We start from the raw sequence: 21,400 nt of genomic DNA, 5'->3' as shown, positions 1-21,400 counted from the left end.
AACAAAGCGTTTCAGACGGAGGGTGAATAGAGATGAACAGTATGAGGAAAATAGTGTGTTTTTGAAACACTGAAGTGTAAATCTGTTCTAGTAAATAAAATTATGAACGTTGAAAATGAGCATAATAGGTTCCCTTTAATTATGCAGAACTTTAAGAACAGTCCAAACAACATGAGCTCTGTCAAGACATGCTTTTGGTATAGAAAAGCAGCACTCAGGAAACATGGGCTCATTGACTTTAATAGCATTAATAGCAATAATACTGTGATATATTTGTGAAATATAGCAATAATCATTTGATCCATATCTCTCAGCACTACTGATAACAGCATGTTTCTGGGTGCAGATTTCAGCAGAACAGTGTTCATGTGATCCATCCATGTTTGACTGACTGGAGTGTGTAGATCTGTTACCATGGTGAGCAGCTCAGCAGGCCGGCTGATCTGATTGGCTGGAATGCCAACATAGGGATAGCATGCGAGCTGCTCACTCGTCCAATGGAGAGAGAGCAGTATGGCTGCTGTTGCTATGGGCAGTCAGATCTTTCTCTCTCTCTCTCTCTCTCTCTCTCTCTCTCCCCTCTCTCTCTCTCTCTCTCCCTCCCTCTCCCTCTCTCTGCTGATCCGTGTCTGTCTCTCCTCTCCTCTTCTTTTCCGAGCTGTCTGTCTCTATGCAGTCCAGTCGTTCCAGTCAGTGATGAGTGGATGGGCGAGAGAGCTTGAGTCCTTTTCTCTCTCTCCTCTTGCAGTAGGTGCTATGCGCAAAACGTCACGTAGACAAGGACCCCCCTCCCACCCCACCCGCACTGCTTTCTCCGGTCTCAGTCTGATGCTCAGTCTCTCAGCTGCTGGGGCTACTCAGCTGTGCCGGAACAGTCTACTCAACCACCCCCCCACACCCGTCAACACAGACCAAACACAAACTCAATTATGCAAAACTCAATTCTCTTTTATTCCCCTGTTTATTCTCTCTGCTGCTCTTCCTTCTCTCTTCTCCTCTCCTCTTCTTCCTGTTTTTCTTCTCTTCTCTTTGAATGCAGTAAGGGTGTATTAGTCGTATAATGGTGACATAATACTTCTTTTTTCTTCTCTTACCTTCTCTCCTCTTCTGTTCTCTTTTCTATGCTTTTCTTCATCTCTTCTCTTTTCTACTCTCTTTTCATCTCTTCTGCTCTCTTCTTTTCTCTTCTCTTCTGTCCTCTTCTTTTCTCTTTTGTCCTCTTCTCTTCTGTCCTCTTCTCTTTTTGTCTCTTCTCGTCTGTCCTCTTCTCGTCTCTTCTTTTGTTTTCTCTTCTCGTCTCTTCTCTTCTGTCCTCTTCTCTTCTCTTGTCTTCTTGTCTCTCCCCTTCTTTCCTCTTTTTGTCTCTTCTCTTCTGTCCTCTTCTCTTATTTCATCTGTCCTCTTCTCTTCTTTTCATCTATGCTCTTCTCTTTTTGTTTGATACAAAATGATGGCATATTAGGTCTTTTCTCTTCTGTCCTTTTCTCTTCTTTAACTCCTCTCTCTTCTCTTCTCACTTCCTCTCTTATCCTCTCTCCTTGTTTGATGCAAAAATAATTGTCTTTTCCTCCTTTCTTTCCTTTTTATCTTCTCTCCTGCTCTTTTTTCTCCTCTGTATTACTCGTTTCTCTTTTCTACATTTAACTCCTTAAGTTCTAATGAATGAATAATTCGTAGTAGATACAGAATAATAAGTGTAATATTAACCTCTTTAACTTCATGATTGTCCACGCTGAGTTATTAAGTTATTGGTCTTGAGGAAGGAAAATCTGAACCCATGCAGATGTGATCAAGGTGAGGTTGTCTGACCAGCTCTGAAGGTCATGCAACCTCGTCCAGCACCTCAGCCCGTTATCCAGTTTCTATAATGGTGTGGACGCCTGTGTCTTTGCTCGAAGAGGAAGTCTTTAAGCTATTAAATCACTTGTCGTGGTGGTTGTGGTCAAAAAAGAAGCAGTAATAGTACTGCTGGAGCTCCGCAGTGCTTCCTGTGTGGAGGCTCTCAATTATGCAGAACTCAATTCTCTTTTATTCTTCGAGGGGAACTGAAGCTCCACCTTGCTGTTGCTGTTGTTAGTTTGCTGCTCATTGATTTATCCACTATATTTCCCCTGTGAGCACTGTCCAGTGTAGTCTGTTGAAATATATATATATATATATATACAGTCAATGAGTGTATTTTCACTGTAGTTCCTATAGCTTGTGGGTTCTTGTTACAGTGGAGGATCTCGAGGGGAACTGGAGCTCCATCAACCTGCTGCTACTTTTGTTAGTTTGCTGCTGGTTGATTTATCTGCAGTTCTCTTGCTGCTCCTGCTAAAGGACTTTAAAGCTCCTGCTTTAAAAGACGTTTAAAAGTTGTATGTGATTGAGAGCGCTACAATCACAGATTCGATCAGAGCAACCTAAAGTGCACTGCTACTGGGCTTCAGCCTGAACTACTGCACATGAACCAAAGGATAAAGACTCTGGATGGGGCAAAGGAGAGTAACGTGTTACCATTGTGCAGTAAACACGTTATAACTTTGACGGCTCTAGTAGATAGATTGCTGTCGCTTTTGTTAGTTTGCTGCTCATTGATTTTTCCATTATATTTCCCCTGCGATCACTGTCCAGTGTAGTCTGCTGAAGGTCCTGAAAGTATCACTTTAAAAGTCATTTAAAACCTGAATGAGAGAGTTGCAAGCCACAACTGGACTTTAGCCTGCTCTGCTACGAAGGTGTTGAAAGGTCAAACTTAGAAAATGTGTCGATGATGTTAAAGAAGTTTATGCAAGTTTATAGAATTTACGCACTATAACTCTGACAAGCCCTAGTAGATAGATAGATAGATAGATAGATAGATAGATAGATAGAGATAGATAGATAGATAGATAGAACATGTAGTTAATGTTTTTTGGTGCGACAGAATGCAATACAACTCTACCATATATAACAATACATAACATATGCATGCAATATATTTAATGCAATACATTTTATATGATAACATAAACATGTGTAACGTTCTGCAAAATCATCAAAAATGCAATACTGAAAGCATGCAGTCATTATTGCATTTAACATTTTCAATACGTTGAAACAAATGCCCAAAAAAGTAAATGTTTATAAATGTCATATAAGAGTCTGGCTGGGATTTAAAGCTGCTTTAGAAGCTGCAAGATGAGCTACATTGTCAAATGTTGAGCATTCTTGTTTTAGTGGTGGCTCTTGAGGGGAACTGGAGCTTTGTTGCTGTTGCTTTTGTTAGTCTGCTGCTCATTGATATATCCATTAGATTTTCCCTGCAAGCACTGTCCAGTGTAGTCTGCTAACGGTGCTGAAAGTATCACTTTAAAAGCCATTTAAAACCTCAATCAGAGGGCAGCAACGTACAGCTGGGTTTTAGCCTGATCATACGTACATACATACATCATCTACACCGCTTATGCTTCTGGGTCGCAGTGGGGTGCTGGAGCCTATCCCACCGCAGGATACACCCTGGACAGGTCGGCAGTCCATCGCAGGGCAGACAGACAGACATACACATTCACACACTCACACCTAGGGGCAATTCAGCATGTCCAATTAGCTAAACTGCATGTTTTTGGACTGTGGGAGGAAACCGGAGTACCCGGAGGAAACCCACACAGACACAGGGAGAACAGGCAAACTCCACACAGAAAGGACCCTGGTCGCCCGGCCGGGTTAGCCTGATCAGCTATATTCAATTTGAAGGGTCAAACTAAGAAAGTGCCTTGATGGTGGCAAAGAAATTAGTGGAGTAAATGTATTATTGTGACTGTTTTTGGTGCGACAGAGTGCAACACCTACAAAATATAACAATACATAACACATGCATGCATATATATGAACATGTGTAATGTTGTGCAAAGAAATGCATCAAAAATGCATCCTGAATGCATGCAGTCATTGTTGCATTCATCTGTCTATTTCTTAACCTATTCAACGCATGTCAACAAGCGCCCAAGAAATAAATGTTTATGAATGTCTTATAAGAGTTTGGCTGGGATTTAAAGCCTCTTTAGAAGCTGCAAGACAAGCTACATTGACAAATGTTGGGCATTAGCTTCAGAGTGTGGGGATTTATTTATGAGCTGCTGCAACTGTGGCATAAATTCTGCTGCTGTGTGTTTAACTCTCTGAGGTTTAGTGACTGCTTTGCATGCCGCTGCATCGAAGGTGTCACTATTGTGTTGTGTTCTGGCCGGCTGCAGAGATTTCATGTGTCTTTGTTAGCAGAGCCTTGGCCAGAGCTCTGTAGCAGTAGCAAAGTTGCCCTCGCCGAAGCAGCGCCTGCCAAACCGCCTACTTTGTTTCAGAAACCAAAAACAGTCCCATTTGCTTTTTGTAGGAGGCGTGGAGCGACGCCGAGGTCGAAGGCATGAATGGCTGCGGGACGAATTTGAAATTTATGAATAAACTCTTCCGTTTTCGCACTTTTTAGCAGTCGAATAAGCTTTGCTCGTTGCAAAGTACCACTTTCTGCTGGGTGGAAAATGGAGTCTTTTTTGCCACCCTACTGTGGAGGTTTAAAAATAGCTCACAGTGTGCTGGCCTTATTCCAAAACACATACATACTCCCTTCTTTACACAATTCCCTCCCTCCCTCTGGCCCCGATTGGCCGGCCTACGTTGACCGGCAGTGACCTCTGTTCAGCGATTGGCCCAAAAACAACGATAGACGTGCGAGCTGAATGCAGAGGCTGTTTAATTAGGCTCCGCCCCCCCCCACACACAGCCTCTGCACGTGGATGAGTCTGTTGCACTGGAAAGAGGAGAAGAGAGAGAGGGGGGGGAGGAGAAGAGAGGAGTGGAGTGGAGAGGAGGAGAGAGGAGAAGGGGAGCGGATAGGTGCAGGGAGCGAAGGAGCAAGAGGTGTGGAAAAAGAGCGTCGGAGGAGAGGAGGAAAGGAGAGGACAAAAGGGATAAAGTGAAGAGAGCGTGGGAGGAGGAGAGAAAGAAGAAGGTGAGGGCAGGGAGGATTCGCCGAGAGGAATGCATGCTGATCTCTTTGTGCATAATCTGAATGGACACTGCATGTTTGTGCATAGGTACTTATGGGATGATACATCACTCGGCATTGTGTCAGTGCTGCGTCTGTTAGCATGTCTTTGTGTGTCTGTGGTTGCAATACGACGCGACCGGCATCTCCATTTATTGACACTGCTAACAGTTATTTATGAGCATGCATGGAATCCACTGTGGAGGAATGCTTTAGGCTGGCAATGTCACTGAAGGTTCAGCCTTTAAATGCTAATAAATGTGAAAATTGTACCTGCAATAATGTTTGCATAGCAAATTCATCGCCTTTGCCAATGCATTTGAATAATTCTTGCCTAATTCTTGCCTTTTGTATGTTTTGCATGCATGTATGTGTGAGATGCACTTGCCGGTCCTCATCCAGGAGAGGCTTCATGCTGCCTATCTGTATTCTGCTTAAGCCAAAGCTTCTCTCCTCGCACTGACCTACATTTATCAGTGAATTACCACTCTATTACGAGCCACTCGGATGTCACTCCAAATATGCGCGCCCAAAATAAAGTCCTGCACAATTGTTGACGATGATATCTGCTCATTTCCATCCGGATCCGTCACTCAGAGCCGCGTAAGGGAAAAGGCATTCAGGGCTGGTCTATTTGGGTCCTAATCCAGCTGTAAGCCTTTGGTACTTTAAAAGCTACCACTCCCCTGGAAATGCTTTGTAGATGCTTATCTTGCATTTAACTAAAAAATCTTTGTTAAATTTGAATGAAAATGGTGGGCGTGCGCCGCCGCGAGTCACCCTGTAAAGCCTGGAATAATCGTTTAAAAGTCAGAGGCGTCGGGCTGGATTTGGCGGGAGTTTTTGGACCACGTCATACGCTTTACGCAATAACATCACACGCACAGGCTCAAAAAGAAGGTCCGGCTCGATGTTTAGGTCTCATATTATCTCAGAATCAACGTTATACTGATGAAGATGTGACGACAATCGTAGATAATTCACTCAAATCCTCGGAAAACGCTCCTTCACCAAGTTTAGACTGGATTCTCTTTCAATCATCAGATTCATCCGCTCGGGGAAGGGGACTGAAGCACAACCCATGCTATAAGCACGTTGTGTGCAGTTACACGTTTCCACCAGAGAGGTCTCCAAATCCCTAAAACTTTCATAGTGTGGCTTTAATTATTCATAACCTTAAAGCTGATACTCCCTGACCTCAAACCCAGTCTTAACTCTAATCCTGGTCCTAAACTAGCCTTGATGATAATCCTAAACTTATCACTAACCTAACCATATGTTCTTATCAGCGAGCAACAGCGCGCCTGTTGTTTTCTGTAGAAGGCGATTTATAGCTGTGATTTAAGCGGCAAATCGAGTTGAGGTATTTTCTAAACTTTTCGCAATGAGGTGACGCGACAATCTAAATCACTGGCTCAGATTCCTCGGTCCTTGGACCAATCATGGACGCAGGGGTCCGAGGTCCCCAGGCTGAACACTCTAATCCTTTTGTTCCTACCTGCATTTTGTTCCTATTCCTAAAAGGATCGCACAAAATTTGATACAAACTTGTAAACGTATACATTTTTATTCATATTTTAAACTAAATATTGATACGTATGTCTTACATTGTTCATATTTCCTTGTTAGAAGAAGCTGATTGGTGTACATGCCCACACACAACAAGAGCGGCGATTAGACAAACTTGATGCAACATTAGCGACTAGCTAATGTGGACATATAGTAACACCGATAATTTCACCAGCTAATTTATTCATAATGTGCATGTCTGTGGAGTGTCTATAGGGGGCTATCCTAATACAGAGTCAGCATAATTAACGATTGGAGCATTAGATTTCTGGGCTCATGCTAGCCTTTGTAGATGTGAGACCAGTTTTGTAGGTACATAACAGTCAACCTATCGAATTGCATTGTAGTGAAATGCATTGCATCGTATCATAACGTATTATTATATCATGACTAGCATAGTTAGCTTGTCAATACCGTGTTAGCTTGGGGCTAACATATTAGCTTGTGGCTAGAGCACTTTTTTCAGTTTGTGTTTCAAATATTGCACTTTCATAACGTTGAATTCTCTAAAAACTGAAAAATGGAAACAGTAACATTAACATAAAGCACATTTTCAGCCAGTCTTTAATGTTGCTATGTTGAAAAATGTATGGAATTGAGACGTGACTGTAATGTAATGAATAGAATAATGAATTTAGTGAATTGTTGCACCCCTTAAGTTATTATTCTAGTAATAATAATAATAGGTTTTATTTTTAAAGTCAAAGGTTGAAAAAAGCAACAGAAACCTACAAGCAAATTGACATTCAGTACAAGAAAACAGTAAAAGCTACAGACCGTCTGTCAACAATGAATCACACAACACAATGCAACGTTAGCAAAATTAGCCAAACTAGGCTAAACAACAGCATTCCTGTCTGAGATTAATGAATGAACCGGCCAGAATAGCTTCCTCAGTCTGTTTCCATAAGGTTAGCCTCAGCGCTAAAGTTAAATTAGCACTCACTCCAGTCTGTTTAGTCTGAGTCAGTGTAGTTCCGCCCCCTGTAAGTCCACAGTGCCTGTCTGCTGCTCACCCACACACGCTCACTCAACGTCTTCATTATTAGGAAGCATTGCCTTAAATTGAGACATTACTCCTAATTATGGTTGGGCCACGCTGGGTGGGCGGCAGTGGTGGGAGTTTTTCTATGTTTTGGTGGTGGATTGGAGGTTCAGCAGTATCCTCTTGACCAGCCAAGCCAAACACTTCCCAACCTCATGTGGCAGAGTGTGGCTGGAAGGAAGCTGTCATTAGCGCACCGCGACTGTGGCTTTGTGCCTCAGCGTATTCAGCCTGGAGTGACTAAAGGCTCAGGGGTTCGCTGGAGAACAGCTAGTGCTTCAATCTGCTGCGTCTTACTATGCCAAGTAAACTCATTAGACCGTTTATTAACCCCTTAAATGGCCAGCGACCGACGGCTGGCCCCAAGTTTTATTACACGCTTCTATAACTTAAGAATAGCTCAGCTAGTTTGCATTGAAGTCCATGTAGTTATTGAATAATGAGCCTTAGTGTGTAATATGCCTGGGATTTTAAGGGGTTAATGAAATAGCTTGATGAAAAATCTCATTTATAATAAGTTTTCCCCCTTATTTCTAATGTAGCTGATCAGCCAACATGTGCTTGGTTTCCAAAATTTGCTTAAAAATTGATCCAAATGTACAAAAGTACAGACAAAATTCAGGTTTAAGGCTAATGTTTTTAGATATGTGAAGTACTTTTGTCTTTCTTTGACAATACAGTGTCAGAGACCACATAATTAAGTCTATTCGAGATCACGTAACATCTCCACACACTTTGAGGCGAGTGATGATTTTAGTGTAGTTATAATTATATTAATTATAAGACGCAAACTGGCTGATCGACTACATGTGGGGTGAGGGAAACTTTACTTTTTTGAACTATGGCTTCAGAAAACTCTCCCTGACTGGCTTCTCTAAGAGGACCAGACAGGACGAGCTGATTCAAGAGACAGAAAAGAGCTGGAACTCGCTCTTCATTCTGTGTGAACAGTGTTCAGCTGAAGTGACTGAAGTGTTTGTTGCTGTTGGCGTGAATGGATCCACTGGGCTGGATAATAGGAAGCAGAGAACACAAACACCATTCATTCAAGGTTCAGCCTTTTATTCAGCATATACAGACGAACGGTACGGCATTAGGGTGAAGATGTGATCCTGAAAGCCAAGATCCAGAAGAAGACTGTGATCTGGAAAGCTGTGATCCAGAAAGATGTGATCTGCAAAGACATTAGTGAGAAAGATGTGAATGGTAGAGATGTGATCCAGAAAGCTGTGATCCATAAAGATATGATTCCAGAACAAAACTGTGATCTGGACTGTAGATTAGAAAGATGTGATCCGGAAAACTTTGATTCAGAAAGATGTGATTCCAGAAGGAAACTTTGATATGGAAAGATGTGATTCTGGAAGGCTGTGATCCAGAAGAAAACAATGATACGAAAACATCATCTGGAAAGATTAAAATTACGAATGATGTGATTCCAGAAAAGAACTTTGAATTGGAAATCTCTTATCCAGAAAGGTGTGATTCCAGAAAGCTGTGGTGTGGAAAGATGTGATCCAGAAAGATATGGTCTGTAAAAATGTGACTTGGAAAGCTATGATTCAGAAAGATATGAGTCTGAAAGATACTGATTCCAGTAGAGAAATACGAACTGGAAAGGTGTGATTCCAGAAAAGCCGAGGTGTGGAAAGATGTGACCCAGAAAGATGTGATCCAGATGAAAACTATCATACCGAAATATGAGAGCTGGAAAGATCATAACTAAGAAACGTGATACAAAAAGGCATGACCTGGAAAGATATATGGTTTGCAAAGCTATGATCCAGAAAGATGTGATTCTGGAAAAGACCTGATTCCAGAAGAGAACTGTGAACCGGAAAGGTGTGATTCCAGAACGCTGTGGTGTGAGAAGATGTGATCTGTAAAGCTGTGATTTGCAAAGCTATGATCCAGAAAGATGTGATTCCAGAAAGCTGCGATGTGGAAAGATGCTATACGTAAAGCTGTGATTCAGAAAGGTGTGCTTCCAGAAGAAAACTGGGATCTGGAAAAGCTGGGATCTGGAAAGATGCGACCTAAAAAGAAAACTCTGCAGAGAGGAAAACAGTGATCTAGAAAACGGGAAAACTGGGATCTGGAAAAATGTCGTCTGAAAGCGTGCCACCCTGGAGATTCCAGGGACCATTTTGTAGATCCCTGTCGTTTAGGAAGCGCGATTGCAGAAGGAGCAGCGCGCCGGAGAGCAGCATGTGCACTGACATGTCTGTGCTGACTGAGCGAACTGAGGAGTTAATCCATCACTAATGCACATCTGCAGCGCTGCAGCTTCCCCTCCCGCTGCAGTGCCACGGCCGACGCGGGGTTAGCAGAGCTGAGTGAACAAGCTCGAGGAGGAGAGGAGGAAGTTTGCAGAGGAAATGATAGACGTGGAGCTGTGAATTATGTTTGTGTGCCCGCCGTCTGCCAGGTGAGCTCCTTGTTTGCTGCCTTTCTGGCAGATTGGTCTGTACGCTGCAGGAGTGGAGTGTATCATCGGTTGCCTAGGAAACACATACTGTACTCGGAAGGTGTGAAGCAGACAGAGACAGAGAGAGAGAGGGAGAGAGAAAGAGAGAGAGAGAGAGAGGGGTTGGTGAATTCGAGGCTGCTGGGGAGAGGTGACGGAAGGCTGGGGGGGGAGGGGCCTTGCAGGGGACGGTGAAAAAAAAGAAATAGAAAAAAAAACTGCAAGCAGACTGGCTGGTGAAAGGGGGCTGGGCTTTCTTCTCTCAGCATTTCTCTCTCTCTCTCTCTCTCACTCACTCTCTCTCTCTTTTTTTTTGCTTTCTCTTTCCAAGCCGTTCCCTTCCTTTCTTTGTCTGTCTCCTTGGAGGGTAAAAGCGAACAGGAGTGCGAAAGAGGGGGAGAGAGGGAAGGAGGGAAAGAGAGAGCGAGAGAGAGAGAGAGAGAGAGCGGAGGGGGGGAGAGATAGAGAGTGAAAGGGGAAAGAGAAGCGAGAAAGGAGGACAAAAAAAGGAAAGAATGGACCGGCCGCGCTCGTCTCCGTGACAATACAGGCGCACCTATCTGTCAGAGCCGTCTCTGAGTAAGACCACCTCTCTATCTGTGTTGTGTGCGTGTGGGTGGGCTGTGAGGGGGGCTGTTTAAAGGGACACTGGGGTTTAAAGGGACACTAGGCAGTTTAAAGGGATAGTAGGCAGTTTAAAGGGACACTAGGCTGCTGATAGGCATGTGTTTGTGTATATACGCGGAAGCTCAGAGACTCTCCCCCCTGAAAGGTAAGAGCCGCTCACGCTCACAACAAATGAAGCGCATTGTTTTGACATTTTTGAACATTTTGCTCTACTTTTAACACAGTCGGCGTGTTATTGTCTCGGAGTAGCTCGAGCAAACATGTCAGCGGAAGCTAATCTCCACTCATTAGCATGACTATTTGCATATTGCTAATTGGTGCTTTTAATTAATCTTTCGCAGCATCAGCTTTTTGGGCTTTTTCTTTAAAAGCTGGCTTTTTGTCTGCTTCATTTCTGCATAACTGTTGTGAACAAAGTCATTCAGAGTGGTTTCGTGCGAAATTGTGTGAAACATACTAATTTAGGTGTCTTTACAGTGGTGGTGATAGGAACCCGACGTCTATGACATAAACATAGGCATTTAATTTACTATTCAAAACCATTGTGTGTCGAGCTTTTGTTTGTAGTGTTCATGATGGTAAAGTAGTGTTTAAAATAAGTTTTCTTTGGGGACTATTTTGCCTCACAGCGCCCTGCGTGTATCCCTCCACTATGAAGAGGTCTAAAAATGCATACATTACATAATGCATAATGCATTTTAGGCCAGAAGCTTGTAAAACTTTCATAAAACAATGTCATCAGGCGGCGTATTTCATGTGAGGGGAGCTTTTAGAGGTGGACGTTTGGTTCCTGTCACCACCACAGTGAAAAATTCTGACTTAACTGTTTAATTGTGCCAAAATTCTGAAAAATTGGTGCACTTGCCCTTTAAAACTGTATGCTTAAAGGGACATGTATACCCATATATGGGCATATAGATTGCTCGTGCTGCAGGGGCAGCTTTTTAGCACAAAGGCATGTTCTGATTGGTCAGTTTGTCTCATATGCTTTCTATAGTGTACAGTACTACTGTAGTTTATTGCTGCAGTGCATATATTTCCCCATAGTAAACTATAGCAATTGTCCCAGTTGTCCTATAGGAATCCCTGTAGCATTAACTATATAATACTACAGAATGCACTACAATATAATGTAGTGATGACACAAAGAGTGTGTTGTCAACAGACAACCTTTTTAAGGCCACACTGCTGGTCAGACTCCCTTTGTGCTCTGCAGCAGACCGGCATGTGACTACCTTCTTCCCTCTGTCTCTCTTTCTCTCTCTCTTCTCGCTCTGTTTTCCTCTCTCAGTGTTTTTCCTCCTCTCTTGCACTCGTCTTTGTGCGGTACAGTCAGACTGTGTCGGTGTAGCACGTACAGCAGTATGGAAATGTAAAGAAAGCTGCAAACGAGCGCTGCTGCACTCAGAGCTGTGTGTGTGTGTGTGTGTGTGTGTTAGTAATATGATAGCAGTGTTGTAGTGAATGCTCTCGGGCAGGAAGTGGGCTTATTATGGCTGTGTATCATGATCTCACAACAGCGCTGTGGAGGCCGTCAAATAAAGCATATGCTGTGCAGCAGTGTGTGATGCAGTACAAATTATAACAGATGTGATTAGGGCTGCAAAAAAAAAGAGAATATTTTGATATCTGATTATTCATCTGAGTTAATCGACTAATAATAATCGATCATTCGACTTAAATGTGAAATGTGCAGAGCTGTAATTATGACATGAGGCTAAATTAGAGGTGAACAATATGGCAAAGATATAATATTTTAAAACTTGTGATACTTAGAAATTCTCACGATACTCGATACGTACACAATATTTATTTTTTAGCCAACTGATCAGCTGGAACAGAGAAAAAAGAGCCAGCAGTGCTACATTTTAAAAAAATACTATCACAAAACTGTGAACACAGTGATTTTAATTCAGTATTTGGCACTAAATCCAGTTAAATGAGACTAATTTTGCTCTCTTCATAATAAAACATGCATATCACTGTTGTCGGAAGAAAACCTTGTATCTTCAAAATGGTAACTTTGCAGGAGAAGGAAAAAACCTACTCCACTTTTAATGTAAGTCAATGGAACCAGACTTTTTTCCATGTCATTTTGGGCCGTACACACAATGTAAAGGGCAACAGGTATTTTGAAATTATCTGCAAGAACTGAAAAATGACAAAAATGGAGATACGAAGTTTTCTTCCGACAGCAGTGACATGCACAATATGTTCAGAAAAGCATATTGTATTGTATAGTGACATAGTTTATCATGATAATGATATATAATGTTATATTGCCCAGCCCTATGTTAAATTAACAAAACGTGTGGCGCTTTGTTTAAGGCTGCTCATAATTTGGAGCTACAGTGAATAATAGCCAATAATTATGAAACATTATGATAATAAATGTGTAGAATAGCTTTGTAGCTCTTTGGGCTGCAGGTTTAACATTTTACCGAGCTGGTTCACTAGACGAGCTCTGTCTGAACATGTTTTCAAAACTACGTTAAACTAGGTTGACAAAATGAGTTGAGTATTTTAAGTGAATTAAGCAGTTGTGTGTAGTTAGCTAGTTAACATACATAGCTAGCTGCTAGCATCTGGCCGCTAATGTAACGCTGTGATAGTACGAGCTGCCAAATGTTCAGTAGTTTTTTAAAGTAGCTGCTAAACACTTCTAATTAACAGAAACTGATATGTGATATTCCAGCGACTGACATTAGTAACGTAACGTAATGTGCTTTTGTGATGTTTGATAAACCAGGTTTTCCCAAAATACCTCCATTTAAAGTGTTATTAATTTTAAATTAGGTTTAGTCTGCAGTTGTTAACTGTGGCTGTTATAGCTAGGCCTTCATTTTGGGCCATAAAACTGGAAAAAATGAAACGATAAAAAATTCGCACCTTTGTGATTATGCTAAATTCCACTACTCTAATAGTATGTTAGCACTAAGCAAACGGTGGTGCACATTAACATTTTTCCTCTTCTAAATTAAACGAAGCTTAATAGTAAAAGACATTCTATATGTTTTATTTGAAACTTGTAAAAGACATTACCATATATTTGTGTCCTAGCGTATAGCTGTGCTGCTGTTTTCCATTCCTAACAACTAACTGGAACCAGTTTAAACTGCGTTTACCGTCGGTGAACTTCCAGAAGACCTAAAGTGATGTTTTTCATTGTTTCTCTAAGGGTTATTTTGTACACACACACACGTGTTTAAGGTCACACTCTTAGCCTAGATCGGGTTATCGAGCTAGTGTGTGTGGAGCCTATTTAGGTCACTTTGACCACTGGGTTGCCATTTAGGCTGTCTGCCTTCCACCCAGGTGCCCCACTTTGGTGCCCAGTTCATTATCCAGTTTAACTTCATGCCGTTTATAACTGAATATTACATTGAACATTATTGTTTTGGGATTTTTTCTTATGATGTATTTGCATCACGCTAATACATCTGTACTTTAAGTGTATGTTAAGGCGTCCATTCATTTTGGCTGCTTTCAGTACTGCTAGTATACAGGCCTATGACATCACTTCCTGCCACTGTATGGCCTGAGTTTCCTCTCACAAGGGTGTTTGGCCAATGAAGACTGTAACGATCAAAGTAAACCAGTAACCATCTGCCAGTTTGAGACCCTAAAGGCCATTGCTCACGCAATTCTGCTGTAGATCGCCGACAAGCAGAGCCCAAAAACGCCAGGTTCAAGTTCGTTTTAAATTCTACTGATGTAATTTGAATGAAATAAAGTGTTCAGCATTACTTATCATGCTTGGTATCTGTTTAGTACCTCTTCACAGGCTGTTTTTGAGCTATATGAGCTGAAAAGGGCTAGGCTAGCAACATTAGCTGAGGTACCATTAGCATCTGTCTGCTTATCTAAAAGACTGGCTGCCTTCCACTGTGTACAATTGAAGCCACATGTGATCTGCTGTGGCTTTCTGTGGTCTCAATATGGCTTTCATTTAATGTAGTAATGGCAAAATGTACCGTTAAGTGCTAAACAATAGAACAGCGCTCAGAGTCATGTAAGCTTCGGTGCTCGCCGATGTGCTGTGTCGATGACAGTGTGCGTACTACCATTAAAAACAATAGTTTAGAGTTTTTGGACGCCGCGTCCTCTAATTTATATAGTTTCCACTTACACCAGTAGTAGTTGATCAGCCAAGACATTCGGTGTCTAAATTTTGCTTCTGTAGTGTAATGCATGAGGCTAATGTAGCGAACAAACACTTAATTTCAATAGTCACCCAAATCTTCTCTATAACTACATCCCCAAAACGTCTCTCTACCCACTCAAACTGCATTGAGGTCTTCATTAAGGTGGTGCAGACTTGTTGATCTGGTTTAGGACTAGGACTGCAACAAACGACTAATTTGATAGTCGAATAATCTGTCAAATATTGAAATGAATAGGCGATTATTCGGTTTATGAATCGCTAAATTACCGAATAACTCTTACGTAGCTTTCAGCTTTTGAATTTAGCCTGGGGTTGTTTTATGCCTTCGCTAACAATGAAGGACAATAAAGATGAATGGATGAATAACTTATTCAGAAGTTCACTGTTTTAATGAACTTTCATGCAAATACAAAATATACAAAAGATAGAACTCCAATCATTTTTTCCTGTCGAAATTTAAAACCAAGGATGTGCAAAGTAACAGCAATAAAATGTAATAAATTTCCAGTATGCAGTAACGTCAGAACATTCCTAATTAGCACAAGAAATGCGTGATGACATCACCAACTAATCGACTATTAAATTAGTTGCCAAATAATTTGGTATCGTCGATTTTAGTTGACTAAGTCAAATAATTGTCGCACCCGTATTTAGGACACACTTTGACTTGCTGTAAGCTATAAAAATGACCAGCTGTAATGTAGCTGAACAAAGCGAGCTGCTACTTTAGATAACAGATGTGCCAAATTCCGACTTCCCAGCAGAACCTGACTTCCATCACACAGCGTATGGACGCTAGATTATATTTGCAATTTCTGTTGTTTTTGTTTTATATATTTTTATAGCTCACAGTAGGTCATACTGTGTCCGACACTCTTAAAAAGAGTCGGGTGACTACTGACCTCTAGTGTTTGTTGGCAAAGTTAGCCTTGTAGCTCCAGCGCTAAACTAAAGACGCAAAATTTGGACACCAAACTTGACAGATTGACTAAATATGGAGTGGAAAATTGTGTACATTTAATTTTTTTGATTGGAGATGCACTAAAATTTCAGTATGTCGCTAAATTTAGGCCAAAAATGATCAAAAATAGTATTTTGGTTTTCTGCCAAAAAAAATTTGACTGAAAATTCAAATAGGCCTACAACAAAGTGTCTAAATCTAAGGCTTTACAGTTCATTTTAATGGTGATGAAAGCAAGAAATAGTGATCAAAAATTATGTGTTTCCTTTCCTGAGCCGGTCAGCACAGATGTGTTCAAACAGCTTCAGGGGCAGCAGATCAACAGTGAAAATAGCAGCCACGTGTAACTCCTAGATGGTTCCTACGAAGAATATTATATACAAGACGTATCTGGACTTTTATACTGAGTATCAAGAAGAGATATAACACCCAATAACTTCTCCACTACAGGCCTGACAGCAAATCAACAGAACAGCGAAACAACAGAACAGAAAGTTTCTGAAATGACGAAAAAATTTATCAAGGGAAAAAAATTGTTTTATTCATTGTCAGATTTTTTCCGTTTTTCAGTTTCGGTTTTCAGAGTGTGTTCTAAATTTCGGTTTCGGCCAAGAATTTTCGTTTGTGTGCATCGCCGGCTTAATACATGCATGTGCTTGTGTGGGTGTGTTGTTTTGAGATTGTCCTCCAAGTGATCATTAACACTAGAACTGTATGTCATTATCTGATGTGTGTTTCTAATTCATCTTATCTAATGAGAGAGAGAGAGAGAGAGAGAGAGAGAGCTATATCACCTACTCCCTCTCACATTAGAGAGGTGTCTTTGTATTCTCTTATCCCATAATCCCTCTGTGGTCTCGCACACAGTGAGGATATTATATTTCTGTCCTCCGGCCCTCATGAGTGTGTGTGCGTGTGTGTGTGTGTGTGTGTGTCACCTGCTGTCCCTGCTGACCCACTTCATTACACACACCTGGAAATGAACTCAGAGAGGTGGAGGGATGAGGAGAGCGAGAGAGAGAGAGAGAGAGAGAGAGAGAGAGAGAGAGAGAGAGAGAGAGAGAGAGAGAGAGAGAGATAAGCTATCAAATGAGTTTAGCAGTTTTATAGGTTATAACAAGTGTTTGTGTGAGAATGGTGAAGTTAGAAAGAATGGCGAGTGGAGAAAAACAGGAGAGAGAGAGAGAGAGAGAGAGAGAGAGAGAGAGAGAGAGAGAGAGAGGGTGGGTGTGAACTGAGGTAAATACTTTGTCTAGATTCAATGTGTTCATGTTTGAGTCGCTGTAATGTTTGAATCATTATTAATTAAATTACAACACACACACACACACACACTCACACACACACATACACACACACATACACACACTCACACACACAGACACACACACACACACACACAAACACACACTACACACACACACACACATACACACACACTCACACACTAACACATACACACACACACATACACATACACACACACACACACACACACACTGACCCAAAGCTGAATGTGTCCCAGTCTGACCTTCTGACCAAACCCACAAACTCAGTCCCAAAACTGAAACACTGCACAGCTCTGGACTGAAATACAGGCCAACAGCTTTATTACTGACTTTATTAGGAGCAGCCAGAGACCTATATAACACATATGGAACATATTGTAACATATATAGATACTTACATATATGTAATACACATTGGATGTATTATAACATATAATATATATGGGACATGTTATAACACATTCACATACCTACATATATATAACACATATGGGGCATAACGTATACAGATGCTTACATATATATTACAAATGGGGCAATTTATAACATGTACATACATGTATAATACATATTGGACACAATACAACACAGATACTCACATCTATAATACATATAGAGCATATTATCATTACAAATAGATACTTAGATTACATTATTTCCAAATTGATTCATCGACCAAAAGAAATGATCCAGAATTACTTAGGAAAAAAGTCTGGATGCTTTGACTTACATTAAAAGTAAAGTAAAATGTTTTCTTTCTCCTGTAAAGTTATAATTATGGAGATATGAGGTTTTGGTACGACAGCAGCGAAATTAATATTTGAATCAGCAGAAGTCAGGATTGTGTTGTGTGATGTTGGTGTTTAACGTCTGCAGCTTGTGTTTTTTATCTGTGAGTGTGTGTGTGTAACTCAATCTCTCAGCACCTGGACCACCCAACCTTTCTCTCTCTCCCTCTCTCTCTCTCTCCTTTTCTGGCTCTTTGACTCCTCAGTTGCTCTCCCTCATGCTCCGCTCGCTCTCTCTCCTCATCATCAGTTTCACTCAGAGCTGCGGACTTTCAGCCTTTGTCTCGTTCCACTCTGACAGAGCCCACTCCTGACCATAGAAATGAAATATTTTATCAAATGTTGGCAATATATAGCAAACTGTAAACGCAGTACAGTGTAAAAGTCAGAGACCCCCGTTCATATATTTAATTTCCAGTCAGAAAGATCATTAAATACTAATTATTTTTTTCAGTGTCAGAAAAAAAAACATTTACAGACAGTTACACAAAACATCAACAAAGAATCTGCAGACTCACCTCCAAAGTTCAGTCTTAGAAGCTGGTTGATCATTTTCTGCAGTAATCAAACACATTCAGTGGTGTTGAGGTCTGGACTCTGGGGTGGTCAGTCCGTCGTTCAGCTTCTTTGTTTGATGTGTCCGTCTCCTTTTCTCAGTGAGGTTCTTCTTGACTCTTCTTACACATCCTTTCAGACCCACAGCGCTGAGTCGTCTTCTCACAGTGGAAGGATGGACAGAAACACCTGTGGATGTTTTCAGATCTGAAGCAGCTCGATTTTCAACTCTCTCTCTCTGATGAAAGCACTCCTTATCGTACGGTGGTCTAGCAGGTGTTCCAGGTGGTTGTTAGGAGTCTCAACTTACTTTCCTTCCTTATTCAAGCGGATTATCTTATATCTCATCTCCTCAGAAATATCTGAAGAAAAATGAATAACCTGCTTAATGTATATTTTAACTGGTCGTCTCTGACTTGTACACTGCATTGTTTTGTTATATGTTGTTAATATAGTGTATATTATACACAGAATATGCTTAAGCATGTTTTCGGTATGTTTCAGTGATTGTATAAGATTGTCCACTTTCACTTTACAGTGCATTAGTGAAAGCTAGTAGAGTACATATGGCTGTTATTACTGTGTGTAAGGCAATTTGCTTGTGTGTGTGTGTGTGTGTGTGTGTGTGTGTGAAGTATGTAAATGTGTGTGCAGTGGGGACTCAAACCTGTTTGCTATCTATACAGTCGAGGACCTGAGTATTTATGTAAAACCACATCTGGCCATTTTCGCCCTGACTAACGTTACATACCTTCTATGTAGACATCAGAAAACAATTTAAAATACTAAATAAACGCATTGTGCAGCATCTTTAGTTACCCGGGCATCATACTGGATCCGTGTAGATAAATATCTGGGTCAACTTTGCTGGGGTTTCCATTCTGGCTCGTGGAGAAATCCCGGTAAAAGTGTATGTGTGAAAAGGGCTGATGTGTCTGTAGTAAAAGCACATAGCACTGTCTGTGTGTGTGTATCTCTCTTTCTCTCTCTCTCTTTCCTCAGTCTTGGTGTGTGTGTGTGTGTGCAGTGTGTAGTGAGAGATGAAAGCTGAGAAAGTGAATGGAGGAGGCTGGCAGACAGACAGAGAAAACAGGGAGGAGCTAATAAAAGAGACTAGATATGAAGGTCTACAGTTTATAGTTACTGTTCCAGAAAAAATACCCGTACAAAGCAGGAATGTCCAAAGTGCGTCCCGCGGGCCAAACTGGGCCCATGACGACGTTTCATTTGCCCAGCAGAGAGTTGCTCTAGCCCCCTACCTTACTCAATGAGTGAACAAATGTATTTTTATACTATATATAGCTAATAAATGCTGCATTTTTTTCTTTTACATTAAATTTTAAAGCATTTTTCAAAGCATTTCAGCAACAAAATAAATGTTATGTCATAAAATACCCTTTCAAAAGCATTTTAAATCTGCCTACCTTCTTTATTTGTATTTTATTTTGTCTGTCTGACCTTAAACAGTGCAAGCTGGCCTCCCAAGACAAAATTTTTGGCACCCCTAGTTTAAAGGGCCTGAGAGAGTGGCACCCTCATGACTCTCATGAGGTTGGTTTGGTTACATACTGCAGCATTTAGTTGGTGTGCGTGCAGCAGAAATAGTCACGTTTCCACAGGAAGTTATTGCCACTTCCTCCTTAACGGCTTAACTGACATATGTACATATGCTCTTACGTTCAGCCCTTCGCTTATAAACCCCTGGTTTGCTTTCTTTTGCTTCAGTTGAGCTCCTGTTTGCTGCTTTAATTTCCTTATTAGAGGGCAGCCTGGCATGTTGCCAAATAGTCCAAATATGTAAATAACTCTGAAATCGTATGCTAATGACAGGAATGTACAATTCATATAGTAAAATTGAAAACTGTGCCGGTAAAGACTCTTTGAGGAGGATCTGAATAATGTAGGCGATTATTTGGCGAAGTATTTACAGGGAAAGTAAACAATGTTCATAACAGATTTTTGCAATGAAGCAGTTTTTGACCATGTCTGTTGCTCCTTTTATTGTGAAATGTTCACGTAATGTAAAGCGCAGCTGTCGTTTTTTCAAATCGCTTACAAAAAAATAAAACTCAAAAAATATGAATTATAATAAGTTATGAATTATGAGACGACAGTATTTAGGTTAGCATCAGTAACTTTAAATGCAAATGTCAACTTTACATCTCACGCAAACTGAAACTGAAGTACTGTGCGTGTCCTCTGGCTGAAAGTTAATAATAATAATAGTAATTTAAGTTTTATTTCACTGTATTTCTATAAGTAGAGTATAAAATAAACTTAAGCTAGTTTAGCGGCGCTCTCACTGCGACACATTCTTCATTGTGGTTGAGATTTGGACTGTATCTGCTACACGACCCTTGCAGGGGGAGCAACGTGAATCTTCATTAAATCCCAGGCTCATGACACACTAAGGCTTATTAGTCAGTTACTACAGGGACTTTTAGAGGAGACCATACATAGCATGTTAAGAGTATTTTCCAAGGCAGCTAAAACATTAGCCTTACTGCCAAAACGGGGACTTTGATGTTTGATGTTTTATTAAAGAGATTTGGAGTGCTTTATTTGTGGAATTTCCAGCCAGAGTTACTGGGGCGAACTTCCACAGGTAGTCTGTACTGCACCAGAAGGGGGCGCTCATAGAACCCAGACTGACCCATAAGCTCCATTCTTGGACGAGGCTGAGCTGAGAGTCACTAAAAAGGATCTTGAAAATTGACCATTTTGCAACTTCTTGCAAATTGATTGATGTGGAATGCTGATATTGTCAATGATTGACTCAAACAAATTCCTCAAACCTTTTGTAGACACTGGAGGCTCGGGGGTTCCCTGCCTTGATACTCTCAACTTTTTGTTCCTACCTGCATTTTGTTTTATTTTCAACAGTATCGCACAAAAAATGGAAGGGACACTTACAAACTTGTTAACAACA

The 21,400-nt window shown here is 41.0% G+C and overlaps 1 protein-coding gene across 15 annotated transcripts in view; it reads left to right on the top strand.

Annotated features, from left to right (window-relative positions):
- kdm6bb (lysine (K)-specific demethylase 6B, b) overlaps positions 1 to 21,400 on the top strand; it is a 70,202-nt gene that overhangs the window by 18,865 nt on the left and 29,937 nt on the right. For 3 of the 15 annotated variants that reach the window (XM_036594558.1, XM_036594560.1, XM_036594545.1), the window contains exon 1: positions 4,815 to 4,969. The exons of 2 other annotated variants lie outside the window; for them this stretch is intronic. The gene's annotated coding sequence lies outside the window, so the exon portion shown is untranslated. Of the gene's footprint in view, positions 1 to 4,813; positions 5,055 to 10,024; positions 10,048 to 10,335; positions 10,859 to 21,400 lie in introns of those variants that run through there. 10 more of the 15 variants (XM_036594553.1, XM_036594556.1, XM_036594551.1 and 7 more) reach the window with 9 other exon arrangements.

This window comes from Colossoma macropomum, unplaced genomic scaffold (assembly GCF_904425465.1).
Source record: "Colossoma macropomum unplaced genomic scaffold, Colossoma_macropomum, whole genome shotgun sequence".
NCBI lineage: Eukaryota > Metazoa > Chordata > Actinopteri > Characiformes > Serrasalmidae > Colossoma > Colossoma macropomum.
Note: the sequence above shows the minus strand (reverse complement) of the source record. Positions and strands in the feature narration are given on the sequence as shown.